Raw genomic sequence first — 13,267 nt, 5'->3', positions numbered from 1 at the left:
GGAGGGAGCGAAGGAGAGGGGGAGTCGGAGAAGGAGGTAGGGAGAAGGAGAGAGGGTGCCTGCTTCCCTCTCTGTCTCCCTCCCTCCCTCTCCGTGTCCCTCTCTCCCCCCTCTCCCTCTCCCTCTGTCTCTCCCTCTCTGGGAGGGAGAGAGGGAGAGGGAGCAGGAGGGAAAATGATGGAGGGATGGAGAGGGAGAGAGGGTGAGGGAGAGAAGGAGAGGAGGAGGAGAGAGGCAGAGGGAGGGAGGAAGAGACCTCTCCCTCCCTCCCTCTGCCTCCCTCCTTCTCCTCCCTCTTCTCCCTCTCTCTCCAACTCTCCCTCTCCCTCCGTCTCTCCATCTCCCTCACTCCCTCCCAGAGAGGGAGAGACAGAGGTAGAGGCAGAGCGGAACACGGAAACAAGGACAGGGAAACAGGCACAGGGAGAGAGGCAGGGACAGAGGGAGAGGAGAGGGAAGAGGGAGAGGAAAGAGGGAGAGGAAAGAGAGAGAGGGAGGGAGAGAGGGAGAGACAGATGGAGAGAGAGGGAGGGAGAGAGAGAGAGGGAGAGGGAAAGAGGTAGAGGGAGAGCAGAACAGGGAAAGAGGGACAGGGAGGGAGAGAGGGAGGAGAGGAAGCAGGGAGAAAAGAGAGAAAGAACACACCATCTACATTTCTGTCAGATGACACCGGGGATCCTTACACAACCAGGAGAAAATAACACAGGGAGGCTCTTTCTCAGCTGGAACTGGCACTGCAGAGGGGGCCAAACACCACCAGGCTGGCCACACATGTCCAGCCGCCGCTCCAGCCCCGTCAGCCGTGAGTCCGGTCACCAGGGCTCTGAGTGTCTGCTCCAGGGAGCTGGGGTTCACCCTCTCACCGGGGAGGCCGGGCCAAGACCGCGGGGCCCCGGGCTGGACACATAGGGGGAAAAGCATCCCCACAGGACAGCTTGTGCGAGCAGATTCAGCTGCCAGATTCTAGAGGCCCGGGACCACCCTGTGGCCCGTGAAAAACAGGAGGCCACGAGGGTCTTGCATCGTGATTCCTGTCCGTTGGACTGTAAAGTTTATGTAGGGAATCTTGCAAACAGTGGTAACAAGGCTGAATTGGAACGAGATTTAGGCTATTACGGACCACTCTGAAGTGTGTGGGTTGCTAAAAGCCCTCCCGGCTTCGCTCTTGTTGAATGTGAAGATCCCCGAGATGCAGCCGATGCTGTCCGAGAACTAGATGGGAGAACACTATGTGGCTGCCCAGTAAGAGTGGACCTGTCGAATGGGGAAAAGAGAAGTCGAAATCGTGACCGCCTCCTTCTTGGGGTCGTCGCCCTCGAGATGATTATCGGAGGAGGAGTCCTCCACCTCCCACACATCTCCAAGATGGAGAGCCTTCTCCGTCAGCCAGAGCAGGTCCCTTTCTAGATATAGGAGAAGAGAGAGATGACTGTCCCAGGAGAGAAATCACAAGCCGTCCCGATCTTTCTCTAGGTCTCCTAGCCGATCTAGGTCAAATGAAAGGAAATAGAAGACCACTTTGCAAGAGGAGTGGTGTACAGGCAATAACTTCATTTGACAGGAGTATGTACAGAAAATTCAAGTTTGGTTTGAGACTTCTGAAGCTTGGTGCACTTTTTAAATGTTTTAGTTGTTCACATTTGTTTGTCTCTTGGGACAGTGACCCATAAAGGTGTCATTCTCTATGGTTTGAAATGGGTCACATGAGGCATGTGATATGAAGAGTTGTTACCTTCCAATGTTCCCTTAAGCAAAATTGAATTTGCTTTGAATTTTTGGTCTTGCCTAGACTGATAATAAAACTTTAACTCCTGCCCACCTAAAGTGTGATGTTTACTATTATGGAAACAACACTGGCAAACATGGAAAAGACTTTCTGTAGCTGGGATATGGTATGCAGCTGTAGTTAAGCAAGCAGTCTTTAAAAGGTGCTGTGAACACAAGCCAGCAGGTAAAAATGAAAGCCGCACCCTTACCCTAGATTAGAGGTTTAAAAATTCCACTAGTCTTCACACGGGACAAGAGGTTGTCCAGGGAGTTGAGAATCTAAGAAGTTTCAAGGAAGTTAGTTTACCTTTGAGTTAGGTCATAAGTCCCCTCTGTGATTGCTGTACATGAATACATAGCTCTTTGTAATATTTTTTGGAAATCTGAGATGATCAAGATACCAATGTCCTGCCGGATTAAGAGTATTGTAGAGCTGAACTTTGAGTTACTGTGCAATTTTTTTTTTCATGCTGTCATTTGTAATATGTTTTGTGAGAATCCTTGGGATTAAAGTTTTGGTTGCAAAAGAAAAGAAGAAAAGAAAAGAATCCGCCTGCCAGTGCAGGGGACACAGGTTCAAGCCCTGGTCCGGGAAGATCCCAGGTGCCGCAGATCAACTAAGCCCGTGGGCCACAACTACTGAGCCTGCGCTCTAGATCCTGGGAGCCAGAACTACTGAGCCCCCACGCACAACTACAGAAGCCCGCACGCAACGAAGACCCAACGCAGCAAAAAAAAAAAAAAAAAAAAAAAAGACGCTACTGGCCAGGTGATCAAGGGTAAAATCATTTGTCATAAGTCCCGTTGATGGTGTGTATCCTTGACGTGACCTGAGGAGAATGGCATTTTTATCTCTGTCTGGATCTTCCGCCCCAAACCCCATAACTCCAGACCAACCATAAGAAAACATCAGAAAACAAACAGACAAACAAATTGAGGGACAAAATACCTGACCAGTCCTCCTCAAAACTTTCAAGGTATCAAAACCCAGGGACATCTGAGAAATGTCACAGCCCAGAGGAGACTGGGACAGAAAAAGGATGTTAGGGGAAAACTAGGGAAATGCTAATGAAGTGTGGACTTTAGTTAATAACAATGTATCCATCTTGGTTCCTTAGTTGGATAAACATGTCATACTAACGTACTAACGTGTTGGAGATAGGGTTACTGGGTCAGGGTCCACGGCACTCTACACTCTGTACAGATCTTTGCCACTTTTTTGTAACTCTAAGCTATTCTAAAATTAAGCGAGTACTGAACAGAGATAAGAATGTTATTTCCCTGATTTGAACATGCCTGAGTTTCTTTTCATGGTCACATTTTTGCTATCTGGATGTGTCTTGGAATCAGTAGCAAAGGAGAGTTGCCAGCCCCTGGAAAGATGTGGGTGGTTTGCAGGTGGCTTGCTCTGGAGCTGAAGACCACGGTGGGAAGTCTGCAGCCTCGGGCTGCACTTAGAACCATGGGAGGGGATGGGCCAGCTCAGTTAGGGATGGAACCTATAAGTAAAACTTTTTTCTTTTCCATTATGGCTTATCACAGGATGTTGAATATAGTTCCCTGTGCTAGACAGTAGGATGTTGTAGTTTATCCATCCTATATTTAATAGTTTGCATCTGCTAACCCCAAACTCCCAATCCAACCCTCCCTCACTCTTTCTCCCCCTTGGCAACCACAAGTCTGTTCTCTATGTCTGTGAGTCTGTTTTTGTTTCGTAGACGAGTTCATTTGTGTCGTATTTTAGATTTCACATATAAGTGAGATCATATGATATGTGTCTTTCTCTTCTGACTTACTTCACTTAGTATGGTAATCTCTAGGTCCATCCACATTGCTGCAAATAGCATTATTTCATTCTTTTTATGGCTGGATAATATCCCATTGTATATATGTACCACATCTTCTTTATCCATTCATCCATCAGTGGACATTTAGGTAGCTTCCATGTCTTGGCTATTGTAAATAGTGCTGCAATGAACATTGGGGTGCATGTATCTTGTCTTTCTTTTTTTTTTCTTTCTTCCTTTCTTCCTCCCTTTCTTTCCTCCTTTCTTTCTTTCTTCCTTTCTTCCTTTATTTCTTTCTTCCTTTCTTTCTTCCTTGCTTCCTTCCCTTCTTTCTTTCTTTCTCTCTCTCCCTCTCTCTCTTTCTTTCTTTTTCTTTCTTTCTTTCTTTTTTTTTTTTGTCACACAGCATGTGAGATCTTAGTTCCCTGACCAGAGATGGAACCCATGCCCCCCGCACTGGAAGCACGGAGTCTTAACCACTGGAGCACCAAGGAGATCCCAGGGGTGTGTGTATAGTTTTGAATTAGAGTTTTCTCCAGATCTATGCCCAGGAGTGGAATTGTGGGACCCTATGGCAGCTGTATCTGTTGCTGCACGTCTCACATCAACCACCTGCACTCCAATCCTTGCTCTCAACGTCATCTTTGGGGAACCCAACCTGCGACAGGGACCTTGACAAGAAGAAATGGCTCAGGGAAAAGCTACCTGCACAGGGAGGAGATAGAGGCCATCGCCCCTGGGGTGCGGCGCGGAGAGTGGGCACAGAGATTTGTCATTTCACCCCCGATGCCCATCTCAGCCCTCCTGGCTGCCCCACTCTAGGTCACCTCGGGATACAGAGGTGACCCGGTTAGAGTCCCTGCCTGTGCAGGAATCTGGGGGCACCAGCGGGTCTGAATAATATTAGTGCAGGGTCTCCCCTGCGGCACTGGGGTTATTCGGGGCGGGTCATCCTCTGCTGAGGGCCCCTCCTGGGCACTGTGTGGGGTTTAGCAGCAGCCCTGGCCACACCCCTTTGATTCCAGGGGCCCCTCCCCCCCAGTTGTGACAACCACAGATTTTCCCCACACATCACGGAAGAACTGGGTGAGGCGGGGGCAGGATGGCCCTGGGCGAGGACAGCTGTGTTGAAGCAACCAGCCTGGCCCAGGGCAAGGTCTGCCCCAATCCCGTCAGCGCCTGCATTTAGACCTGCCCCTTTCCTCTCCCACCTCCTCTGCCCTGCAGTGGTCTCCGAGACATCATTGCCATGTGATAAATCACACCTTCTCAGTCGACTGTTTGCTGCCCTCGCTAGAACGTGAGCTCTTTGAGGACAGGGATGCTGTTATGTCCCCAGCACCTAGAAGAGTGTCTGCTGTGTAGTAGATGCTTCATAAATACTTGCTGAATAAAGGAGTTGAATAAAGGGATGAGTGGATGGATGAATGAAGGTTACAATGGAAGGAGGGGGGAGATTCCCTTTCTGGCTCTCGGGGGTTGGGAGATCAAGTGAAAGATCCGTCCTAAATAGGCTGATCAGCCTTCTGGGGTTCCCCGGGACTGAGGGTTTCCCCAGAGTTCCAGCGCTCAAACCTGAGCGGTCCTGGGCAAACTGGGGGCGGGTGTTGGTCACCCTATCTAAACACAGTAACAATTCCAGCTGCAATAGCAATGGCCAATGACCTCTATGGTCTTATTGACCATGCACAGTTCTTTACCTGGCAGGGAAGGGTGGGCCGGGATGGGAATTCTGGTGATCCAGGGCGGGTGAGGGCACACCCCGGGCTTGTGTAGGGGAGTCCAGGAAGGTTCTGGAGGAAGTGACAGTGACACAGGGGGGAGGGAGGAGTCTAAGGAAGAACATCCCACATGACAACGTGTGCCAATGGCCCTGGGCCCAAGGTCACACCTGACCAGGGCTTGCCTTTTTTTTTTTTTTTCTAATTTACTTTTTCCCACATGGATATGCAATTGTCCTAATGCCATTTATTGAAAACTCCTTAATTTCCCCACTTTCTGTCATATCAAGTTCTCATAGATCTGTTTCTGGACCTTTATTCTATACCATAGAGCTATACGTCCCGTCCTTGCACGACTAGGGCTGTTTCATCACTATAACTTTATTTTTTATTCATTTATTTTTCTTGGCCATGCCGTGCGGCATGTGGGATCTTATTTCCCTGACCAGGGATCGAACCCGCGCCCCCTGCCAGTGGAAGCTCGGAGTCTTAATCACTGGACCTCCAGGGAAGTCCCCAGGGTTTGCTTTGACATCCATCGAATGGTGGCAGGTGGGCACGGGGAGCAGCTGTCTGTGAGCCATCCTGTGTAGAAATGCAGGCTGGAGGGGAGGACAGATGGAGCGGGAGGGGAAGAAGCGGAGGAGGGAGGGAGGGCGGGCGAGAGACAGACAGAGCATGAAAGCTGAAAAGAGCTCCTAGTGCCGGGAGCCTTGGAGCCAGAGCCTGGGAGCCAGGGTGACTGGCTCTCCTCCCTGGTGTGTGTGTGTGTGTGTTGCGGGGGGTGGCTCTGGGCTTCTCAGGCTGGGAATGGGGTGCACAGAGCAGGGACGGAGCAGGGACCCTTCTCTCTGGGACCTCGTGGGCCATCCTCAGCTCAGAAAGCTGAGCCACTCCTGGCCCTACGAGTGGGGGGGCTTATCCTCCCTGTCCCCTGGATCACACCCCCTCACACACAACTTCCCCGTGTGTGTTCCCAGCAACCAAGAGAATCTGTTTTTAAAAGATTTGGGGGAGGGGGGTAAACATACAAACAAGAGCAGAATGGATACTTTTTCAGAATGTGAATGGCTCTGTGTAAGCCCACCCCCAGGGTAACCACAGTCCTGACCTCTAACACCCTTGACGAGTCAGCCTTGGTCTGGGCTTGCGGACCCACGGAAGCTTCCTCATCCCCTCCTTCAGATCCCGTCTCTCCCTTGGCGTCTTTGTGAGAAGCACCCGGGGAAGTGGGACTGCTAGGCTGTACTGCTGCTAGAACTCCACCTGGGCTCCACCAGGCTCCAGCCCCCCACCCTGTGCACCTCTCTGACCCTGAGGCACCTCAACTGGTAGCAGCCGCATCACCTTCCCTCCTGGGACTTGTGACACTTAAGGGAGACACCGCAAGGACAAGCCTTTGGCTCCCTGGCTGGCAAGGAGCAGGTGCTCAATTGTCATAAGTGTCCGTATCAGTGAGGGTTCTCCAGACAAACAGAATCCATAGGGTGTGTGTGTGTATATACACACACACGTACATATGTACACGCGTACAAAAATATACAGCAGTGTATCTATGCAGTATGCATACACACATATACACATATAGTATATACAATACACTCTTACCTGTATACCCACATATAAAATGCATAGTTTGTATATCTACAGTATGTATACACACATATACACATAACATATACAATACCCACATACATAGACACTATACATACACACATATAAAATGCATCGTTTGTATGTATACAGTATGTACACATACGTATAACATATGCAATATACACACCTAGGTACATATATGTCATACATATAGACACATACAAAGATATTTAGGTGTGTATATAGACAGTATACATACATACACATATAATACATGCAATACGTACACGTACATACATATAGACACACATATACACCTACATATAAAAGCATATAGCATAAAAATATATATGTACTGTATATATAAATTCATCGTATGTACACGTACATATATCATATATATCAGATATATACATATATACAATGTATACACACACATACACACCTATATGTAAATATGCGCATGTACATACACATATAAATACATACGCAAGTGTGTATATAACAGTATATACATATATACATGTAACACCTAGAAACATATACACATACAGGTATACAACATATATACACACCTATATATAAATACACACTGTATACATACATACAGTGTACATAAACTGTATATCTACACACACCCATATATCAATATATGGGTGTGTGTATATACACAGCATGTTCACATTTATAAAATGTATACTATATATATGCACATACATACATGTATACAATATATACACACAAATATATAGGCTTGTATGTATACTGTATATAGTACTTACACATATACTACAAACGCACGCACATATAAACATATGTGTATACATATATATAATATGTATGCACACATATAGAAATTAATAGGCTTGTATATATTCAGCATTTTTACATATATAGTTTTGTTTTAAGGAGTTGACTCATGTGACCGTGAGGCAGGCAAGTCAGGGCAGGACTCTGGGCTGGAGACACAGGGAAGAGCTGATGTCCCAAGGCCATTGGAGGAACAGTTCCCTCTTTCTTCGGAACCTCATTTTTCTCTCCAGTCCTTCAGCTGATGGACGAGGCCCACCCACGCCACGGCATTGACAATCTCCTTTACCCAAGGTGGACCAATTTCAGTGTTCATCTCTTCTGAAAAATACCTTCCTGGCCACATCTGGAATAATGTTTGTGGTTGCCGGGGCCCCACGCAGTGCGCACATGAGATTAACCATCCCCGTGGCGATGATGACACTTTATTTTCTCCCTTGACCATTGTCACTACTATTCCAATTAAAATGGCAGCGCCATGAGGGCAGGGCATTTCCTTTTTTGCCAGTACTGAGCGTCCAGGGTCTGGTGCCTAGCATAGGCTAAATACAGGGCATTTTTGTGAACAGAAGCCGGGATTCCGGCTGTCATATTTAATGAGGAATTATAGTCTTATTATTGGGTGGGGGTGTGTGTGTGTGTGTGTGTGTGTGTGTCACGGTACGTCAAGGGCGGGAGTCGAACCCGCCACCCCAAGCCCCGAGGGGGTCTCCCCGGGTCCCGACTTCGGGCCGGTGCGGGTGGCCGGGGGCAGCCGAAGACGTGCGTGCGTGCGTGCGTGCGTGCGTGCGTAGGTGGAGCGGGCGAGTCCACGGGGTGGGCGGCGCGCGCGCGCCGCGAGTGAGTGGTTCAGCCCGGCCCCGGCTCATTGTGCTCGCCTCACGCCGGCCCGAGTTGGCGGCAGCGCTGGAGGTCCCGGGCCTGTGACCACAAAGAGGGAGCCGGGGGCCAGACGGGAGCGCGGCGGCGGCGGCGGCGGCGGCGGCGGTGGCTGAGGTCCAGGCCAGGCCCCCTCCCCTCAGCCTCCCGCCCGCCCGCCCGCCCCGCCCCCGCCGGCGGGCGTCCCGCCCCTCCCCCCAACCGCCAGACTAGCCTGGTGCGGGGGCCGCGCGCGAAGACATGGGGGAGAAGTTGGAGCCCAGGCTGGAGTCGTCCGTGGGGGCCGAGCCCGCCGTCTACCCGTGGCCGCTGCCGGTCTACGTGAGTGCCACCCGTCCCCTCTTCCCGGACCCCCGCCCCTCTTCCCCCACGGCGCGCGCTGAGCCCACCGAGAAACGGAGCGACTCGAGTCGCCAGACCCTCTTTGGAGCCCCCCTTCCCGCCCCGCCGTGGTTCTCCGCGGCCGTGTCCAGCCCCCGCGCGCAGGGTGGGCAGAGGGGAGCCGGGGCCGGCCGGGGGCGCAGACTCGGCCGCGGGGACCCCGCGCTTCCGAGGGGCGCCCGAGCCGGGCTGCCGTTGGCTCTGTAGGGCTGGGGACCCCGGTCCCCCCGGGCCTGGACTGCCGGCGGGCTTGCCCTTCCGTACTTTATGATCTGACATGTAGGGTTTCTTTTTCCTGGTAGTTTATTCTTAGCGCTGTCAACGTGCTTAGCTTTTTTATTTTTGAGGACACCCTTTCCTTCCTCTCTCCAGTTTTTTGTGTTTTTGTTTTGTGGTGTTTTAGTTAGGCATTTTGTCCCTCTGATCTTGAGTGGGTGGGCTGGCTGGACCCTTGGAGAGGAGGCGTTGTCTCCCCTAATTTGAGTGGGTGGGCTGGCAGGGCCCTTGGAACGGAGGCATTGTGTCCTGTAATTTTAGTGGGTGGGCTGGCTGGACCCTTGGAGAGGAGGCATCCTGTCCCCTGATCTTGAGTGGCCTTTGGCAAATGACACGCCGAACGGAAATTTACACAGGCGTCCGGTGATTCCAGAAATGCAGGGTGTCCGGGCAGGTGGGCGCCCGGCCTCTCGTCCCCCGTGGCGGCGTGGTGCGCGTGTTGTTGTCTCAGGGTTTACGCTTGGGCCCTGCAGCCCACCTTCGGGAGGGAAAGCGCAGCGGGCGCCTTGGGCCGGCGCCTTTGGGGCGCCCTTTCGTGCGCTCGGCTTGCGGGGGACCGGCCTGCAGGGGAGCCGGCGGGGAAGCCCGCGCGACCCGCCGCCCCTCGCGCGGGCTCCGTGTGTCTCAGTTTGTGGAAACTGTGTCGCGGCCGGGTGCGGGTCGGGACGCTGGGACCGCCTGGGAGCCGTTGTTGACTCCGGTCCCCGGTTCTCCGCAGTTCTCCGAGGTCGGAGGGTTTCCAGCCCGCCACTGCGCGCTGGCGCCTTCTATTTTTTGCTCTTCCTGTGGCCAGAGGCGCGGCTGAGTTGTGCACCCATCCCTCACTCTCCGTGTCCCTCTTCCTTTATTGTCTGGTTACTCGCTGGTTACTTTCCTCCCTCCCATTTTATCATTATCTGTGAGTTTTATTAACATGACGTTTACTCCCTCTTTTAAATTAATAATGAAGGAAACTGTGAAATGGTACTTTTATCTTTAATGGCTGATGCTGTAAAAGTGACAATTGCAATGCAAGCATCTTTCCCTCACTTGACTCCTGTCATGCATCTCAGTAGTGTCTCTGTGACAGGACTTGAAATGATAGCACCCACATCTCTTGCAGCTCATTCACACTGAAGGGATATAATCCTCGGTTTGCTATCACAGCCACTTGCCCAGCTCAGACTGTGATGTCACAAACCAAAGATGATTCTCCCTCAGCAGGAAGAAGCCGGAGAGATGAATCTCCCCCATGATGGACCATCAGCCTTATTCAAATTTGGTCACTTCATGAAGAAAAATTAACCATAATAAAGATCAAAGATACCGGCTAGTTGAAATACCCTGTTGAATTAAGCTTGAAAAACTTTTCCATGATACTGGAATGAAGGAAGTTCTTTCAAAATTCTAAGGAAAAATTTGAGAGTTATAATAATGCAGATATCAGTAAATATTTATGGAATTAAAAATATTATGTAGTGCTGGTCCCTTTAAATGTTAACACTTAAAAATAACTTATAGGTATGTTTCTTATTTTCTATGCAAAATTATGTGGCTTGCTATTTCAGACAAAGATGACATATCAATCTGAAAAGAGTCGGCAAAGACACAAAATGGATGTACTTTCTCTTGACCTATACACCTACTTTTATGTTCTCATGGTTTAAATAAAAAGTACAGCTTTTGGGTTATTTAAGAAGAGCAGAAGCTAAAAATACAGTACTAAATATCATTGCAAGGATTTGGTAGCCAAAACATTTGCTCCATTTCTAGGAAAGAATCCATTAAGACAAAATTATATTACTTTTATAATATAATACTTTTTATATCATGTGCGCTTGAAAAACATTCTAAGTTACAGAAACAATTAGACAGTCATTGAGTACTCCCCAAGATGTTCAAAATCTCTTTAGTTGTTAAATCTATCAACACACAACACAAAAACTCTCATAAATAAACCACATCTTCAGGTATCCAACCAAATCTTCTAGCATAAAATTCCTTATCCGTTTGTACCCATGAGATGCTAAAGTTGAAGCAGTTTTCAACTTGAATCATTGATAAATGATGTGTTAAAAATTAGCTAATGTTTTTATTCTTTACTTTTTCACTTAAAATGAAGAAGAAACTGTAGATTGGGCTAATTTGGAATAAATTGCTATAGAGTTGTTTTTGGAAAGCTGTTATTTAAATCTCAATAATCATTATTCAGAATGGGTTATTATAGAGGAATAGCTTGATTTAGATAGGAAAGAGAAATGAAGGTTCACTGGGACTGATGCTAACCAGGGCTAAAGGGGAGGTGGGTTTGCTCATCCATTGTCTTTAGAAGATAAATCATAGAAGCAACGTCCCTAACCTGGTGGGACCTGGGTCTCTTTGTACATTACAATGAGTAAATAAAATCCAGAAGACTTGAGGAATGTCATTTTATACCCCCTTCAGTTCTATCTATTGGAAGCAAATTGTTTGAGTATAATATTGTTAATCTCTTCTTTTTGCCTAAGTTAAACAATTCTTTGAGTTGAAATAGTTTTGTAACTTAAAAAATATATGCCTATTTTCAAAGCATGTCAGGTTACAAAATATAATGAGGAAAAAGATGAATTCTTAAGGGTTCAGGTCCATGTCAGTACAGTTAAAAAATACTTTTAGTGAGGGCTGGTATACAAAGTATTTTGAAATTTTTAAATAAACATTTTTCTCTGCAACAAATTGATACACTACAGTATTACTGCTTGTATTTGAATTGCTGCTTTCCTTTACTGGAAAATGACGGGTGAATTTCTGTAATGAATTCCGACTTATGACATTTAAGGTTATTTATAGACTGTCTTGAAGAGAGTGATGGGATCATGTAATTTACTCTATTAATTAAAAGTTGAAAGAAGGAAAGAATTCAGTGAAATGGAAGAATTTCAAATTTGACTTATCAGGCAAGTACTGAATAATTACTTTAGATAGATTTCCCTATATTATCGGAAGATAATCTCCTATATCATCTCTTACCACCATCAGAAAACCACCCCCCAAAAGGGGGACCTCATTCATATTGAAAATAACTTCTTAACGTGCAGGCATTACAGTAGGGCATTCTAGACACTGGGGGAGGGAAAAACCATTGTATTTTTTTCTAACATTCATGTTCAACTTATTTCCAAAGTTCTTTAAAGTGTGGCATTCTTACAGGTAGACAATGTTGCTGAACAAGCGTTTGTTTCTTCCCTTTTCTTCCCCCAGGCTCAAAGATTTGGAAAGAGATAGTTAACAGAAAAGGTAAGGTAATCTCCACCTTAACAAAATATATGATCAAATGTGACCATTTGACAGATACTATGTAGTTCATAAAAACAAAATTAAGTGGAATTGGCTCTCTTTTCCCTAAAGTTGAGGATGACGTGGATGTTTCTGTCTAATGTGCTGTACTAATAGGCTATTATGGGTTAGCTTTTGGTAACTCATCGAGTTTCCCAGTCTGGGTTCCGTACCATCAAGTCTGGATTATAACTTGTCCTGGTCACACTGTTTTTCCAAATCAGTTTTGTTCTAGTACTCTATTATGTGTCTGTTTCACCTCTAATCTTTCCATTTGTCACCACTCTGGAGATGGTGTGTGATATGATCTTAACGGAAACATCAGGAACATGTCTTGCGAATATTTAGTTTTCTTTTTGGCCGGCTCAGCATTGCCTGCCATTCAGTCATTGTTATGTGACCAGGCAGTGTAACTATTTGTGTATTAGTCCATTGGTTCCTACCTTGGGAATGTGGAGACTTGTAAACCTCTGTCCTTCCCTTAGGAATGCATGAAGGAGAAACGGAATCTCTTGCGTGAATTTCTGCAGACAGAAATAAAGAATCAGTTGTGTGACTTGAAAACCAAACTACATAGAGAAGAATTATCAGAGGTAAGTCGTCAGCATCCCGGCGGCTAGAAAACGTTTCCTCCCATGTAACTTGTCTGTGACCAGGGAGGCAGAATAATCCCACCTCTCCCTGTTCCCTGATAGTTATGAAGGAAGCGCCTGTGTTTCCTTATTCTCTCATGGCCCCTTGTTTACAGTCACTGCT

This window comes from Eschrichtius robustus, chromosome 1, assembly GCF_028021215.1.
Source record: "Eschrichtius robustus isolate mEscRob2 chromosome 1, mEscRob2.pri, whole genome shotgun sequence".
In the NCBI taxonomy this organism is placed as follows: domain Eukaryota; kingdom Metazoa; phylum Chordata; class Mammalia; order Artiodactyla; family Eschrichtiidae; genus Eschrichtius; species Eschrichtius robustus.
Note: the sequence above shows the minus strand (reverse complement) of the source record.